General features: G+C 42.1%; 1 protein-coding gene across 6 annotated transcripts in view; it reads right to left on the reverse strand.

Moving 5' to 3' along the window:
- The window catches only part of LOC105478932 (protein tyrosine phosphatase non-receptor type 2), a 100,662-nt gene that overhangs the window by 51,429 nt on the left and 30,137 nt on the right, over positions 1–19,096 (reverse strand). Inside the window, exon 1 of one of the 6 annotated variants that reach the window (XM_071085737.1) lies at positions 6,994–7,062. The exons of the other annotated variants lie outside the window; for them this stretch is intronic. The gene's annotated coding sequence lies outside the window, so the exon portion shown is untranslated. Of the gene's footprint in view, positions 1–6,993; positions 7,063–19,096 lie in introns of those variants that run through there. 6 annotated transcript variants of the gene reach the window in all.

A 19,096-nucleotide genomic window follows, 5' to 3' on the forward strand; every position in this document is an offset into this window, starting at 1 on the left:
ACATAGTTAAATGAATAAAGTACTTACCTTCCTAAAAGTAAAAGGATCATTCAGATTCTTGGTACCTAAGAATTGATTGATCTACCTACAAAACAGTAACTGGTCTCAAAAAGATGAGACTACATTTCCGAGGTTACTATATTTCACCCTCTTCGTTGCTCAATAGATAAGAATTCCACTATAAATACATTTTAGCACTGAACTGTGTTTAGGTTAAATGCTGAAAATATTTACAGACACTTGGAATATTCCAATTGTATTTTTTAAAAGGCCACTGAAGATACTTCACTACTTAGACTCTGTTAACAGTTTAGAGATATTTCTAGTTTTTAAAAGTAAAAATCTCATAGATTGAGAATTTATGCTAATTTAAATATGTGAAATACAAAATGTGACCATATACATTTAGATGGAAAAGGAAGACAAGCATGACACCAGGAGAAAAAGCCCATGAATTAACTCAGAATCCTCAACACACAACTGCCGGATGCATATCACTGAATTATAAAACTAAAAACATGGTGTCTGATGTTTAACTCTAGAGAATGCATACTATTACAAGTTGTCCCCTCAAAGAAATCCATACTAAATAGCCGGTCTCTCTTTACTTTTAAACGAAAAAACTGTTTATATTATCCCCATATGAAAGGAAATGTAAAATGGCTTTAGTTTCACACATCAATTTATCTGAGATGTTTCTGCTGGACTAAACCCAAGACCTCTGTAAATATTACATGTCATTTGCCAACAGGAAAAACTAAGATCTTGTTATAGTAAATCACATATACTAGTGTTCTCGGAAAGATGATGTCAACAAGCACTTTTTTAAAAATCACTTTTTTTTTTTTTTAACAGTTTAATCACCCTTTAACTGTTATATTATGTAAAACAGTAAAAAGGTCAGCAACCTAATTAAAATGAAGACCACGTATCTCCTAGACAACACATCAAAAAAATAATGCCTGGTTTTAGAATGCTACATGATTTTAAAATTAAAGTTCCACTAAAATATCACACCAGAGGAATGTATTTCCTCATGTTGTAATCACAGAAAGAACACAAACCAAAGGCTACTCATATCTATTGCACAACTGAAAACAGCCATTTGGCTAACATGCGGTAGGAATCCATAAAACCCAGGAAGGTCTACCTCACAGGGTGCTGGGAATCTGGTTACCCCACATGGCACCACCCCACACCCTTGCCCAGCTATGGAGGAAGTAAACCTAGAGAAAGACCTTTAGCCAGAGTGTTTGATACCTCACCCGCAGGACTCTGAACTAAAATCCACTGTTACTTTCCTTCAATCTGTAAAATATGCACCAGGGGTTACCTCAATGCTCTATAAGCACAGTAACCACAAACCAGAAAGGCCCAGATCCAGTCCTGGGGGGCAGTATGGAGGAGGGCACTACCTGCAGGGCACTGGGTCTACAGGGCTCAGCCCCTGGCAGCAGCCTCGCTTCCTATTTCACATTAATTTATAGAGTCAACAAAAGCAAAGGAACAGTGAATTTTCTCAGGATTTTTTTTTTTAATTTTGTTATCAGATAATACTAAGAAAGGTAATCCTTGGGAAAACTCTATAGCTATTTACAACTACAAATGTTATTTGAGCCTACATTTTCTTCTCAAGGCTGATTAAAAACAAAACTCAAATACCTACACATCACTAGATATTATTTTAATTCTTCTGTTCTATTAAGAAAAATACATATGAAGGAAAAATGAAAAACAATTTAAAAAGAAAAATCTTAAAGCAAAAGAGAAATAAAACTTTAAAATAAATTAAAAATATATTAAAATTACAAAAAACAAAAATTTAAAAAGATTAATATAAAATTAAGAGCATATATAACTTTTTGATTTAGAAGAGGCTGTAGAGACAAAAATTAACTAAAACACATCACCTTAAAATAACTATTGCAAAAGATTGTGAATATACACATTTCAGGAAGTGAAACTATGAAAGCCTTTTTATGAGAAACTGTGACTTTATAATTCATACTCTTTAGTGAAGATAACAAAGAAGGGCACTGCCTCTTCTCCAGTTAAGGATCATAACACAAAGTTCCGAGTTTGTGAGCGCACACACAGGTTCCCTGACAACCTGAGTCACAGGTCTTTACCCTGCCCAGATACCATCAGTCGGTAGCTCCAAATCTGTAAACGAATCATTAAAAACCATTAAAAATCATTAAGAACTTTTGACTTCTGAATGAGAACGCACAGAAAGGTACATCCTTTCTCCTCTTCCACAGGAACCTCTGAAATGAGATTATTGTGACAGCAGCATCCCATAACCTTTGGGCTACGGGAGTCCCAAAGCCCACAGTACTCCACCATCATTGTAAGTCTGGTGATCTCACCCTTTCCTATCTTTTAAAGGATCCAATAAACAGAGAAAAATGAACATAGTTCAAACTCTTTTGCATGAGATACCACAAAAACAACCAAACCACACTTCACAGGAAATCTTATTTCTCAACCTCTACTAGCACCAGTAGCAGAACTATCAAGAACACACACCTTTTTTTTCTACAGGCATCATCTGCCTTAATTCTTGTCACTGAGTGAATGAAGAAATGCAATACCCAAACAGAACTGTGGTTTATAACTTGGATAAAAATTAAGCCAATTTCTGACAAGGAGTCCCTTCACCTCCTACCCTTAAACAGCGTGTTTTCTGAGAAACAGCTCCACCTCTCAAGAAATGACTAGTGCTAGCTGTGGCTATGCTGACAATACAGATTAGTTTCCTCTTTCAATACTGTCACCAGAAGCTCTTAAAAAAAAAAAAACCACAGGTTTCACCAAATATATCATTATTGTAAAGACATCTCCTTTTGGAAAGTTTTCCAGGTCAAACAGAAAGGAGAATTTGTATTCATTGTAACTGGTTACAATTCATCCTCAACAAGTTACATCACAGCAAAGATCAAGCGTCCTTAACTTACAAGTCAGGCAAGAAGATGACCAATTCTAATAGTACAGCGTGAACCAGTGACTTTTCCCCTTTAGATTTTCCCATTCTCAACTAAGGGTAATCAGTACGTTTTCAAATAGTGATGTCCAAGAACTCAAAGCATTTTCTAGATATGTCAACTCTCTTCAATCCTGCAAGTAAAATGGTCGAACAACAAATATTATGCGTTCTCTCTCATAAACTGAGCAATGAGCCAAAAACATAGCTAGCACTGAACACCAGGTTACCATATACTCCCCCATATTAACGGAGAATACAAACCTTAGTACATGTAGAATATTAACTTTTCAATTGTTTGCTCTGCAAAGAAAGTTTCACTTGATGAAAGGTTTCTAACTGACCACAAAACCAACCAGAACCACTGTCTAGAATCATTTGGTGCCTACGACATGTCACGTTTGTGTGACACTAGTCATTGGGTCACCTCTCTCAGTCCTCACAGCCCTACGAAGTGCACGTGAATATGGACCACACCCATCTCACGGTCACTCAGGGAAGTGAAGTCATCGCCAGTGTAACACACTAGAACACAAAAATGAAACCTAGGTTTGTGCAAGTTAAGAGATTACACATTTCCTGCATTCTGCATTCCCTGTCTCCCTGATCCATCCAGCTGGTGTCTTTACCATCCTTTCTATACATCCTAAATTCTTGCTGACATCCCCTTTCACGCTGCTCTCCACTCAGGTGTGATTTCCAACTCCTCTCTCACATAAACCCCACTTCTGTGACGACGCAGTCCATGACATATCTCCTCTAACTAGACTCTGATGAAACGCCTCCATGATGAACTGGTGTGTTCCCCGCATTGAACACTTTCAGTAATCACACACAATTTTTAGTCAACAAATATATTTTAACCTATAGGGATCTAAAGGTAAGACATTATTTGTTTGAAGCTTTTAAAAAGGAAAAAAGAAATTCTATCAAGCGGTGACTCTGAGTACTGATACTTTATTGCATAAAATACCATGGGAAGCAGCTTGAGCAGCTGCTACCTGAATAGGCCTAGTGAGATCAGCAGGAAGCGGAAATTCCAGCAGAGGACACATCATAAAGAGGAATGACAGGGAACGGTGTAGTGTGCAGGACTGGCAAATTCAGAAAGGCTGATGAGCTAGCTAGAAAGAGGGGTCCCCAAACACATTAAGGGCAGACCCTGAAGGGCATGTGGGCTGTGCTACAGGCACAGGCTCTGGACAGGGCCCCAATGAAGTTATTATTATTTTTTTTTTTGAGACGGAGTCTCGCTCTGTTGCCAGGCTGGAGTGCAGTGGCGTGGTCTCGGCTCACTGAAACCTCCGCCTCCTGGGTTCAAGCGATTCTCCTGCCCCAGGCTCCTGAGTAGCTGGGACTACAGGCACCTGCCACCTCGCCCGGCTACTTTTTGTATTTTTAGTAGAGATGGGGTTTCACCATGTTAGCCAGGCTGGTGTTGAACTCCTGACCTCGTGATCCGCCCGCCTCGGCCTCCCATAGTGCTGGGATCACAGGCGTGAGCCAATGAAGTTCTTTAAAGGACTGGGGTAAACACATTTGATTTTCACGAAAATAACTCTCAGCAGCATGTAAGATGGACTGAACAAGGAGGACGGCAACTTCATACACCAACACACTGAAAGCTTAATCAAGAGGTGATGAGGCCTGAATCAGGTAGTGGCAGTGGGAATGGAAAGAGTATTTCCAAGGAAGCACCATCACAACCTTGCTAATAAAGTATACGTTGTTTAGGAAACATTTGTAAGTTCAACCTTTTCCAAACAATAGTTTACTGTCCTTGAAATTGTCAGTGTCTTTCAATCCATCATGATTTCAAGATCCTAAAGTTGCCAGGACAATGTCACTAAATTCTGATTCCACAAATCTCCTAAGTGAAAAAGTCCTCTTTAATCTGTCCCCAAGAGTCTGCGATGAAAAGAACACCTGAGAAGTGTCTTTACAAAATAGGTAAAATTCATTAGCTTGGAAAACGGACATTTTTCCTCTTTGGTAGCTTGTATAAAATAAGACATACTAATCTTCACTTTAAAATAATCAGTAAGTATCTCACCATTTTTTCTTTTCTTTTTTTTTTTTTTTTTTGAGACGGAGTTTTGCTCTTGTCCAGGCTGGAGTGCGGTGGCGCCATCTCGGCTCACTGCAACTTCCGCCTCCCAGGTTCAAGTGATTCTCCTGCCTCAGCCTCCCGAGTAGTTGGGATTACAATTCTGTGCCACCACGCCTGGCTAATTTTGTATTTTTAGCAGAGACGGGGTTTCTCCATGTTGGTCAGGCTGGTCTTGAACTCCTGACCTCAGGTGATCTACCTGCCTCGGCTTCCCAAAGTGTTGGGATTACAGGAGTGAGCCACAGCGCCCAGCAGTATTGCACCATTTTCTTTGAAACTCAGACTCTCTGCTTCTAGGAGAGATAGAACCTAAACAAATTGAGGGTAGAGGGACTTAGGGGAAAGGATTTTACTTTCATCACATCCAAAGGCCCATGAGACACCATGCAAACAATGTGGACCAAATATCTATAATCGGTGATATAGCATTAAGCATAAAGTACATGAGTAATAAATGCTACAAAAAAAGGTAGAGTAACGGGATTCACAGCACTGGGGAGAGGGGCAGACTGCAATTCTAAATACGGTGGTCAGGATCGGCCTTGTGACTGACCACCCAGGTGGGTCACACGTAAGCACAGATGTGGAAGGGGTCAGTCTCACGGATATTTTAGTTAACAGTGTTCCAAGCACAGAGAACGGCCAATGCCTTAAGGTGGTACATACCTAACATGTCAGAGGGACATGAAGAATGTGGCTTGAGCCACGGGGACAAAGGGGAGAGGAGCAGTCCGCAGTGAGGTTCGGAGAGTTGAGAAATCCTGTACTGATTCATTTCTCTCACCTCCTACATTTGACTATCAGGGAAAAAGGGCTGCTACTTCCATTTTCTCAGTGCCTACCTGGTAGAGTGTCATAACAATTTAAGTCAGCAAGTATTTGCACTGTTTCTATGATGAATTCCTGAAGATTTTCACATATTCAAATTCCCACAGCTGCTAGAATTTTGTTAGAATGACAAATCACTATCAACCCATTCTGAAGCATAAGCAGGAAATGAACTGACGTTCACTGACCTTCTTAAGCGTAAACCAATTCAGCGCAGAAACCTTCAGGACTTTTTAGTACAGGAATCTGGAATTTTGCGGTGCAGATGAAAAACATGGGTGAGGGGAGTTCGAGGGATCTAAAGATGTGGATTCTGATCTCTGCTTTGGCTCTACCAGCCTACATGATTTCAGACAGAGCCACGATTTCCCAGAAAAGGGTGACTACTACTTGAGAAACATTATCAGCATCCCAGTCGCTGACAGTCCTCTGATAAGGGGCACTCTGGGGTCTGTTCTCTTGTCTGTCAAAATCAGTGGTCCGATTGGACCAGTCCTTCTTGATTATTTTCACTGACAAACCCTCCTTAATACCCTAAGAGGGTATTAAAGAACAAAATTCCTTGGTAATTACTATTTTACCTTAAAAATTTACAGGAATTTCAAAATTCTACTTGATCATGTATCTGCATTTTAATCTAGAAACAACCACCCCCTCGCCCCAATCCGCGTACAGCTGACTGTCCTGGACTCCAGCACTCCCCCTGCACACTTCTGCAGCTCCCTCAGCCCAGCGTTAAGTGCTCTAGGGCAGGCCAGCCCACCCAAGGTGCTGTGGCTTTTAAGAGGGGCCTCTTAGGGCAAGATTCTGATCAGCTCCGCTGGGGGAGGGCAGCAGGAGCAGCCAAGCCTGACCAGCAGCAGCCTTCTTGCCAGAGTTAAGCTCTTTGCAGCCAGGGACACCGTCGGGCTCACCACAGAGCCCCACTCCTAAATTCAGAAGCGTGAAAATACACTGCTACAATCAACAGACCTTATTCTGATTTCTCCAGTTCTACAGGCACTCATTTGTGTGTGTACAGTTCCATGCCATTTTACCACAAACAAATTCACATGACCACCACAAGACATACCTATTCCATCAGCACAAGGGTTCTGTGTGCTCCTTGGCAGGCACACTCTTCCCCATTCCACCCCTAAGCACCGATCTGCTCTCCCTCTCGAGAAGTCTCATCATTTCAAGAATGTGACATAAATGGAATCATGTGCTATGTCATCACTGGGAACTGAATTGTTTTCACCCAGCGTAAGTCCTCTGAGAGCTATCTACGTTGTTACGTCAAGTTTCTTCCTTTTTATTGCTGAGTAGTATTCTGTGTTATGAATGCACAATAGTTAACCACTTACCCACTGAAGGACACGTGGGTTGTTTCGAATCTGGGGCTACTACAAATAGAGCTGCTGTGAATATTCACGCACACACTTCCGTGCGGACAGACGACTGCGTTTCTCTGGGATAAACGCCCAGGAGTGCAAGCGCTGGGTCATACAGGCGAAGCATACGTTCAGCTTTTTAAGAAACGGCCAAATTACCTTCCAGAGTGGCTGGACCAGTTTACGTTCCCACTAGCCATAAATGAGATCCAGCTTCTCTGCATTTTTAGGGTTTTGTGATCTCTTTATTTTAGCTGTTTTAGCAGATGTCTGTGACATCCCACCACCATGATTTGAATTTGCATTTTCCTAATGGCTAATGAGGTTTTTTATATGTTCATAGGCTTATCTGCCATCTGTGTCATATCTTTTGCCCATTTCCTAACTGGGGTTTTTGTTTCTTTTTACTGTTACATTTTGAGAGTTCTATATATAGTCTAGATCTAAGTTGTCAGATATGTGGTTTACATTTTCTCCCAGTCGGTACTCATCTTTCGTCCTCTTAACAGGGTGCTTTGAGGAGCAAAGGTTTTTTATTTTGATTTAGTATAAATTACTGATATTTTACATGAATTGCGCTCTAGGTGTCATAGCTAAGAACTCTTCATCCAGCCTCACATCCTGAATTTTCTCCCATTTTCTTATGAAAGCTTTTACATTATGATCCATCTATGATCCATCTTCAGTTAACTTTTGTGTAAGGTGTGAGATTTCATTTTAAATTGCTTTGCAACTCTGTCAAAACATCAGTTCACCATACTTTTACAAGTCCATTTCTAGATTCTGTTCCACTGACTTACGTATTCATCCCTCTGCCACTACCACACTGTTCTGATTACTGTAGCTATGCATTAAGTTTTAAAATTAGGTAGACTGCTGCTTCTAGTTTTTATTTTTCAAGATCATTTTAGCCATTTTATTTTAGTTCCTTTGCCTTTCCACATAAAAGAATAAGCTTTTTATCTACAAAAAAATCTTCCTGAAATTCTGACAGAAACTGTGTTGTATCTTTAGGAACAATTTGACACCATGAGTCACTACAGATCTACAGAACAATCTGGGGAGGACTGACTCACTATGCTAAGTCTTCCAATCCATGAACATGGTAGGCCTTTTCCATTTATTTAGGACATCTTTTGATTCCTTTTATCAGTGTGTTTGGTGCTTTCCAACATACAGGTCCTATACATATTTTGTTAGATATATTCCAACATATTCCATTTTCTTAGAGCAATTGTAAACAACAATGTGTTTTTAGTCTTGGTTTCCATGTGTTTGTTGCTAATATACAGGAATACAGTTGGCTAATGTATGCTGACCTTGTATCCCACAACCTGGTTTAACTCACTCACTAATTCCAGGACATTGCTGGATAGATTCTTTAGGATCTTCTACATGTCATCTGCAAATAAGGTCATTTTTATCTCTTCCCTTCCAATGTGTATGCCTTTTATTTCCTTTTCTTGACTTCATGTATTGGCTAGGATTCAGTACCCCAAGTTTATATATATTTTTAATTTGTATTTTTGAATGATTTTAAAACTTACAGAAAAATTCCAAGTAAAGTACAAAGAATTTTCTTCCCAGGTCATGACCGCAAGTTGCAAACATAACTGATTATTCCATTTTTTAATCTTCTACAATGACATAATCCTACTTACAGTACAGTCATCAAAATTATAAAATTAACAGTAATACTTTACTAATCCAGACACCATTCAAGTTCCACCAAGTGTCCCAATAATGTCCTTTAAACAAAAGGATACAATCTGCTCTTTCCTGGAATTTTTAACCTTTTGAAAACTCTAAGTTGTTTTACAGTGTTCCTCCATTTGAGTTGTCAGATATCTCTCTCCCTACAGAAGAGTTCAGTCTGTATCTGTCTGGCATGTTCATCTCAGAGGGATGCTATGTGCTCACTGCATCTTCTCGGGTGGTTCAGGATTCTGACGTGATAGGTCTCATTACTGGTCACGATCACATATTTAAGGCTGGTGTTGGCCAGACTTCTCCAGTGTAGAGTTACTATTCCTCTTTTTATATTTAATAAGTATTTTATAAAGGGATACTTCAAGATTATGTGAATATCTTGTCCTTCACCAAATTTTCACCCACTTAAGTTTAGCATCCATTTCAATATTTATTAGTTGGCAACCTATACAAAGGTAGAACTTTCCCTATCCCTCATTTATGTATTCATTTGTTTCTTTACATCAGTATAGGCTCATTAATTCCTATTTTATTCAATAGGTTGTAATCTTATTTATTTTCATGCTTAGATTATCCCAGATTTGGCCAGTGGACTCAGGTTGGCTTCTACATCCTTCTGACACATCGTCGCCATTTTTTGAGCATGTCTTTACGTTCTGTCACTACAAGACATTCCAGGCTATTCTTACACTTCCCCTGTCCGTGACCTGAAACCAGTCATTTCTCCAAAGCTCTGTTTTCCTCCTAGTGGAGAATAAAATTTGGATATCAAAAGCTAAGCATACCCAATGCTAATCAGCTATCACTGCTCTCAAAATTTCTCAGTGGACAGGGATAAGACATACATGTATATACACCTATGTTCGTACCTATCTGTGTATCTATACTCACTGAAACCATGCATTCATTAGTACCTGGATTCACTAATGCCAACCCAACATCACAGGCTTCATCTTCAAGGACATTACCACCTTTACTTACATGCCTTCCACATGTGGGCCCAACCCCAGGTGCTTTTAATTATTCAGGGAGAGAGAAGGAGAAGCTTAATGATATCTTTAATACCCCCTTTACTACCCTATAACAAAACTATGTATAAAATTTTTGTTATCAGTCAAAAAAAAAAGCTGCACCTGTTAAGGAATTAACAACATAATAGGACAAAAAGGTGAATGCAGGAAGAAGGTGAGAAAGAGATGAATAGGGGCAAGAAATGAAGCACACAAGAAACAGATCAAAGTAATCTAATACAACCCTCTATAATTCATTCACAAATATTCTCTAGAAGATCTGACAGTGAGAAGATCCACCCTCTGCATGAATACCTCCAATAACAAGTATACCAGTTCAGAGGGTTCATTCGTAGGTTTAAAACAGCTTTTAAGAGCTAATGCTAACCTGATAATCACCAATGCTATTATTTGCTCATGAACCCTAGTTCTATATTTTGGGCTTAACACAGGATAAAGAACTCCTTTTTCCATATAAAAGTTCAGGTATCTGAAGTCAGCTATCGCGCTGTTCTGTTTAGGTTTTCTCTTTCCCTGTCTAATCAATGCTAGCTTCTTCTCTAAGAGTTCTAGTTCTTCTTCCTTGGAACCACTCCAGTGCATCAATGGCTCACAGGAATAAATTATTAACATCATAAATAGCTTTGATTTGGCTTTGATTAAAATTGAAGTTTTAAAATTTTTTTTGGAGATGAAGTTTTTTTTTTTTTGCTCTTGTTGCCCAGGCTGGGGTGGAATGGAGCAATCTCGGCTCACTGCCACCTCGACCTTCCAGGTTCAAACGATTCTCCTGCCTCAGCCTCCCGAGTAGCTGTGATTACAGGTGTCAGCCACCATGCCCAGCTGATTTTGTATTTTCAGTAGAGACGGGGTTTCACCATGTTGACCTCAGTTAAGACTGACCAACTCTGTCAAGATTGAGCATAAACAATCAAACAAGAAAGAAAGAGGTTGCATATGAACAACATAAGGAGAAAGAGTGGGCACATAAATACAGGTATACAAGGAATTGAAGCGTGAATTGAATACTGCCAACCATTTTATGGCAATAAATATGATTATGAGAAAAAATCGAAGAGATTCCTAGAAAAATATAACTTACCAAACTGACTCAAGCAGAGGCAGAATCTGAAGAGTCCACTTACAGTTAAAGACATTAATAAACAAAACCCACAAAGAAAACACTGGACCACGTGATTTCACAGGCATGTTTCATCATAATGCAAATGAATGCAAGTGAATATAGATGTAGAAATTCTAACAAAAGTTTAGCAAACTGAATATAGCAATGTATTAAAAAGATAATACATCATGTTCACATTAAGTTTATTGCAGGAATGTAAGGGTAGCTAACATTAGAATATCTTTTGTAATCCTAGCACTTTGGAAGGCCAAGGCAGGCAGATCACTTAAGGTCAGGAGATTGAGACCAGCCTGGCCAACATAGCGAAACCCTGTCTCTGCTAAAAAATACAAAAATTAGCCAGGCCTGGTGGCAGGCACCCGCAGTCCCAGCTACTCGAGGGGCTGAGGCAGGAGAACTGCTTGAACCCGGGAGGTGGAGGTTGCAGTGAGCCGAAATCGTGCCATTGCACTCCAGTCTGGGCGAGAGGGAGACTCTATAAAAAAAAAAAATACAAAAATGAGGCTGGGTGCGGTGGCTCACGCCTGTAATCCCAGAACTCTGGGAGGCTGAGGTGGGTGGATCACGAGTTCAGGAGTTCAAGACCAGCCCGGCCAAGATGGTGAAACCTCGTCTCTACTGAAACTACAAAAACTAGCTGGGCACGGTGGCAGGCACCTTGAGAGGCAGAGCAGTGAGCCGAGATCACACCACTGCGCTCCAGCCTAGGTGACAGAGCAAGACTCCATCTAAAAATTAACAATAAATACAATATAATATAAATATTTAAGACAATATATTTTCTTTGCAGTACTGTTTTAGCTGCTTTATACAAGTTTGATAAGCAGTAGTTTATATATTGTTTATTTTTAAGTATTTTTAAGTTTCTATTATAATTTTGTCTTGACTCATGATTTAGAAATGTTAAAATTTCCAAATTTATGAAAATGTTTATCTTTTTATTAATAACCTATATTTTAATTGCATTAAGATAAAAAATTATGAGCTATAAGATAGGAATTCTTTTTTTTTTTTTTTTTTTTTGGAGACCGAGTTTCATTCTTGTTGCCCAGGCTGGAGTGCAGTGGCGTGATCTCGGATCACCGCAATCTCCGCCTCCCGGGTTCAAGCAATTCTCCTTATTCAGCCTCCCGAGTAGCTGGGATTACAGGCATGCACCACTACGCCCGGCTAATTTTTGTATTTTTAGTAGGGATGGGGTTTCTCCATGTTGGTCAGGCTGGTCTCAAACTCTCGACCTCAGGGGATCCATCCGCCTCAGCCTCCCAAAGTGCTGGGATTACAGGCATGAGCCATGGCGCCCGGCCAGGAATTCTTAAATTTTAAGATGTACTTAATAGCCTAGTCAATGGTCTATTTTTTACAAACAGTCCATGTAACTCCTAGAAAAATGTGCATTTTCCAATTGATGGATATAGGGTTCTATGTATTTTTCTTCTTATATTAACGTTAACAATATTACATAAATCTATTTATTTACAAATATCTTGTCTCATTAAGAAGCCCATGAACATGGATTTGTCAATTTCTCTCCACAACTCTATTCATTTTTGCTTAATACATCTTGAGGCTACTTTACTAGCTGCATGCAAATCTCAGAGCTATCTCAGAGCTGATACTGACATCTGCATTCAAAGTAGCTATGCCACTTGCTAAGATCATAGGGGGAGCAGGCAGGAAGCATAGAAGTTTTCCCTTCCTTCTTCCCCCTCCAGTAACTCATTTAAAAAATATGTTTATTTGAGAATCTTTTTGTTTTGTAGCAGCAAGAAACCATAGACTATGTAACCTGACACCACCAGAATCATGAGTCTGTTAATTTCCTTTAAAGTCTGACTGTTTCACAAGGATGAACCTTGAGGACAGTATGTCAAATGAAACAAACCAGTCACAGAAAGACAAATACTGCATGATTACACATATATTCAGTGTCTAAAGTAATCAAACTCATAGAAACAGAAAGCAGAATGCTGGCTGCCAGGGGCTGGGGCAAGAGGAAAATACGGAGTTGTTCAATGGATTTAGTTTCAGTTACACAAGACGGAAAAGTTCCAGAAATCTATTGTACAACAATGTTCATACAGTTAACAATATTGTTAATACACACCCACAAGAAATTTATGTTATGGGTTTTTAACACACACACACACACACACACACACACACACACACACACACACACAACTTTCATGGCCAGTGAAAAGACATGACAGTTGACTCAATTGCTGGCACTCCCTTTTAGACCAAATAGTAAACTGGGATTTCTACCTGTACTGCAAATAGGAAGGTTTCAAAAATTTGGCGGTAGTCTCTAACAGCATAAAGACATTTCCCAAAGTAACCATCACAAGCTACTCTCTTTTCAAACAACCAAGTTCTTGTCCATCTCTTCTACACTGTCTCACAGTTAACTGAGACAACTAAGGCATCTCTAGGTTGTAGCAATTAAATGAAGACTGTGGACCTCTTCAAATCCTTTCAGTTTTCTTCATTTTTTGAGACAGGGTCTCACACTGCTCAGGCTGGAGGGCAGTGGCACAATCATAGCTCACTGTAGCCTCAAATTCCTGGGCTCAAGCAATCCTCTCTCCTCGGCCTCCCAAAGCGCTGGGACTACAAGCATGTGCTGCTACCCAGCCTAATTCTATTTTAAAATATCCTTTTTTCTTTATGTTTCTCATATTCAGAACTCCAAATGTAGTTTCCATATGTCAGTCTGAGGAATGGTGCCATGGTGAGTGTAAAAGAATCATGTAAGATTGTTTAAAAATAAACATTTCCAGACCGGCTGAATCCACATCTAGAAAAGAAAGATCTGGGACTCTGAATTTTTCAAAAATTCTTTTTCCATTCCCCTTTATTTACCCAGCTGGGGCTACCATTCTTTTTCTTAAAAGCCATCCCTGCCTCCTTGGGCAGAGCCTCTTCTCAGTTCCATCGATGCACTGTCATATCTTAAAATATCTGTAACATGCTTATGTGTTAATCTCCTCAAGTATACCGTAAATTATTCAAGGGCAGACCACATATATTCATCATTGCATGCTCAATACATAGCACAGTATCAGACATGTAGCTGGTTTTCAACAAATGTTTTCTGAACCAAATCAACAACTGTCAAGTACTATGTATAGAAACGCATTTAAAAAATTTTTAGAGACAGTCTTGCTCTGTCACCCAAGCTGGAATGCAGTGGTGCCATTGCAATTCACTGCAGCTTCAAACTAACGATCTCGAGTGATCCTCCTGCACCAGCCTTCCGAATAGCTGGGACTACAGCCATGCATCACCACGCCCCAGCTAATTAAAAAAATTTTTTTGTGTAGAGATGGGATCTATGTTGCCCAGGCTGGTCTCAAACTCCCGGCCTTAAGCAATATTCCTACCTCAGCCTTCCAAAGTGTTGGGATTATAAGCATGAGCCACAGCACCCAGCCAGAAACACATTTTTTTTTTTAGACGGAGTCTCACTCTGTCGCCCAGGCTGGAGTGCAGTGGCGCGATCTCGGCTCACTGCAAGCTCTGACTCCTGGGTTCACGCCATTCTCCTGCCTCAGCCTCCCGAGTAGCTGGGACTACAGGCGCCCACCACCACGCCCAGCTAATTTTTTTTTATTTTTTTTTAGTAGAGACGGGGTTTCACCTTGTTAGCCAGGATGGTCTCGATCACCTGACCTTGTGATCCGCCCGCCTCGGCCCCCCAAAGTGCTGGGATTATAGGCATGAGCCACCGCGCCCAGCCCAGAAACACATTTTTAAATGACATAATAACTATCAGTTAGAAAAGGCACATCGGCCGGGCGCAGTGGCTCAAGCCTGTAATCCCAGCACTTTGGGAGGCCGAGACGGGCGGATCACGAGGTTGGGAGATCGAGACCATCCTGGCTAACATGGTGAAATCCCGTCTCTACTAAAAAATACAAAAAACTAGCCGGGCGAGGTGGCGGCGCCTGTAGTCTCAGCTACTCGGGAGGCTGAGGCAGGAGAATGGCGGGAACCCGGGAGGCGGAGCTTGCAGTGAGCTGAGATCCGGCCACTGCACTCCACCCTGGGCGGCAGAGCGAGACTCCGTCTCAAAAAAAAAAAAAAAAAAAAAGAAAAGGCACATCAACACCATCCCAGTTTTCTAAAAATACACATTCCTGAGCCCCCCTGGACTTAGTGAATGAGAACCACCACCTCCACTGGATGAGAACGCCACTCACGGGAAAGAGGGTGTTGAGCTGGTATTTGCAGAAGGAGAACTTTGATTGAGGTGGGTCAGAGACAGGAGGGGAAGGATATTTCAAAAAGGGAATGATATATTTGAAGACACTGAGGTATTGAAAACCAGTCACACTGGAAGAACTCCAAGTGATTCAGTTTTACTGAAATGAATAATTTCTAAGAAAATGGCTAGAAAAGATTCAGAGAGGTGTGTAAAGGGTCGATCCCCAGAAAGCCCAGCATCATAACGCTAAAGAAGTTTAACTTCTTCACAAACATTGTGCAGCACTGTTAGAGAGGGGAGTGGAAAACGCACTTGCATTATACAAAAATCACTCCAGATACTATGAAAATGGACTGAAGTGGGGACAGAAGGGAAACAAGGAGACTGGTTTGGAGGCTTAATGTAATGATGAGGAAAAGCATAGCAGGGCCTGAACCAAGTCAACGTAAACGGAGAAGAAAACGGATTTGAAATATATTATGGGCCGGGCACAGTGGCTCACGCCTGTAATCCCAGCACTTTGGGAGGCCGAGCGGGCAGATCATGAGGTCAGGAGATCAAGACCATCCTGGCTAACACAGTGAAACCCCATCTCTACTAAAAATACAAAAAATTATTTGGGCGTAGTGGCGGCGCCTGTGGTCCCAGGTACTCAGGAGGCTGAGGCAGGAGAATGGCGTGAACCTGGGAGGCGGAGCTTGCAGTGAGCCGAGATGGCGCCACTCACTCCAGCCTGGGCGACAGAGGGAGTCTCCGTCTCAAAAAAAAAAGAAAGAAAGAAAATTCATTATGGAGGCTGAGCGCGGTGCCTCACACCTGTAATCCCAAACACATCAGGAGGTTGGGGCAGGCGGAATGCATTAGTCCAGGAGTTTGGGACCAGCCTGGGCAACATGACGAAACCCCGTCTCTACAAAATATCTAAAAAACTAGCTCAGCATGGCGGCATGCACCTGTAGTCCCAGCTACTCAGGAGGCCGAGGCGGGAGGATCACCTGAACCTGGGAAGCGGAGGCTGCAGTGAGCCGAGACTGTGCAGAGCCAGACCCTGTCTCAAAAAAAAAAAAAAGAAAGAAAAAGAAAACAAAAAAGAATACATCATGGAAATGGAAATCAGTATTACTTAGTGACGTGGGAGCTGAATGAGGGAAGAATCTGTTTCCGGCTTCAGAAAACGTGTAAATAACGGCACCACTTATGAACACGGGGAAAAGGAGAAAAGGCAGCTGTGGGGCTAAGGCCAGTGAAGTGTGTCAGGGAGGAACAGTCACTCAGTGTGCAGACATACTGAGTCTGAGGTGGCTACAGGACACCCAGACAGAGATGATGACTTGGATACACAGACCTGTAGACAGAAAAGTCCACAACTGCAGATGAGATTTGGGGTTATAAGCAGAGATGGAAACTAGACTCACAGCAGACGAGATCACTCATCCAAGTGTTACAGTGAGAAGGAGAGAGAAACAGACTCCTGAAGAAATAAAGGCAAAGTAAGGAGGAGACACCCTGAAAATAGGGGAACGGCCAAAGAGGAAAATCGGAAAAATTACGGGGTTAGGAAAAAAGGCACGGTCGGCTGGGCGTGGTGGTTCACACCGGTAATCCTAGCACTTTGAGAGGCCAAGGTGGGCCAATCACTCGAGGTAGGAGTTCGAGACCAGCCTGGCCAACATGGTGAAACCCTGTTTCTACTAAAATTACAAAAAATTAGCCGGGCGTGGTGGCGTGTGCCTGTAACCCCAGCTACTTGGGAGGCTGAGGCAGGAGAATAATGTCAAAAGTCACAGAGAAGGAAAGCAGTGGAAAGTCTCTCGCTGCATTTGACAACCGGAGCTACAGTACTTTCAGAGTAAGTTTCAGTGGGGACGCTGGGGAAGCAGCACAGGCTGAAGCATGCATGGTGGGGAGGGTGGAGAGACAAATGGCACAGTGATTCTTTTAAGCCTGTGTGTGCCTGTGCACAGGTAAGAAATGTCCATCCATGCAGGCAAGAAAGGACGTGGGGCTGGGGTGGGATATAAGGGTTGAGACAAAAGAGAGCGAACCACATTTATACAAAAGGGAAGAAGTCATGAGACAGAAAGAGGCTGAAAACACACAAAATGCAGTGATGAGGAGGAGCAGTGCCCATGAGGAGGATGGGAACGAAGGATTCGGCTAGGACAGAGAGAGGGGAGGCTTCTCTCCTGGGACTTTAGGGAAGGATGGGGGCAAAAGAAAGTGAGTTTCCAGGTGCTAGAACATGAAGCTGAGGTGGTGTTTCCTGATTTTTACAACTTTCATCTGTAGAACTGAAAGCAGGACGATATTCTCAGTGTGGTGAGGGGCTCGGAGAGATGATTCACTCGGTGCAGAGCTGGAGCAGAGTGGCAGTGGAGCTGAAGAGGGCATGAGGACAGCAAGGCAACCCCGAGCCCACCTGACACCGGAGTCCACCCAAGGCACACGCTCATTTGCCCAAAGGGCAGAGAGGACGAACGACTGACTTTTCCCAAGCTGGAGCTTCACAAAACGGTGAAATTTAAAAATCCACAGAGTTATTTTTTAAATATAAAAACATCAAGTAGCCGGGCGCGGTGGCTCAAGCCTGTAATCCCAGCACTTTGGGAGGCTGAGGCGGGCGGATCACGAGGTCAGGAGATCGAGACCATCCTGGCTAACACGGTGAAACCCCGTCTCAACTAAAAAATACAAAAAACTAGCCGGGCGAGGTGGCGGCGCCTGTAGTCCAGCTACTCGGAAGGCTGAGGCAGGAGAATGGTGTAAACCCGGGAGGCGGAGCTTGCAGTGAGCTGAGATCCGGCCACCGCACTCCAGCCTGGGCGACAGAGCGAGACTCCGTCTCAAAAAAAAACAAACAAACAAACAAACAAACAAAAAAAAAAAACAAAAAAAAAAACAGCAAGAAAGTTACTAATAGTTAGGTTAGAGGACGACGTAGTATGCTACGCTACATTTTTTTTTTTTTTTTTTTTTTTTTTTTTTTTTTTTTTTTTTTTTTTTTTTTTTGAGACGGAGTCTCGCTGTGTCTTCCAGGTTGGAGTGCAGTGGCGTGATCTCGGCTCACTGCAAGCTCCGCCTCCCGGGTTCACGCCATTCTCCCGCCTCAGCCTCCCAAGTAGCTGAGACTACAGGCGCCCGCCACCTCGCCCGGCTAGTTTTTTGTATTTTTAGTAGAGACGGGGTTTCACCATGTTAGCCAGGATAGTCTCGATCTCCTGACCTCGTGATCCACCCGCCTCGGCCTCCCAAAGTGCTGGGATTACAGGCTTGAGCCACCGCGCCCGGCCTTTTTTTTTTTTTTTTTTTTTTTTTTTTTTTTTTTTTTTTTTTTTGAGACGGAGTCTCGCTCTGTGGCCCAGGCTGGAGTGCAGTGGCCGGATCGCAGCTCACTGCAAGCTCCGCCTCCCGGGTTCACGCCATTCTCCGGCCTCAGCCTCCCGAGTAGCTGGGACTACAGGCGCCCGCCACCTCGCCCGGCTAGTTTTTTGTATTTTTTTAGTAGAGACGGGGTTTCACCGTGTTAGCCAGGATGGTCTCGATCTCCTGACCTCGTGATCCGCCCGTCTCGGCCTCCCAAAGTGCTGGGATTACAGGCTTGAGCCACCGCGCCCGGCCGCTACGCTACATTTTTTAATCGAAATTTCAATTCAGTACATTTCCAACTTCACAACACATGAAAAAGTCAACTAAGGATCCTGCTGAAGTCAAAGAGCAGGTGCAGTGGG

This window comes from Macaca nemestrina, chromosome 19 (assembly GCF_043159975.1).
Source record: "Macaca nemestrina isolate mMacNem1 chromosome 19, mMacNem.hap1, whole genome shotgun sequence".
Lineage (NCBI taxonomy): Eukaryota > Metazoa > Chordata > Mammalia > Primates > Cercopithecidae > Macaca > Macaca nemestrina.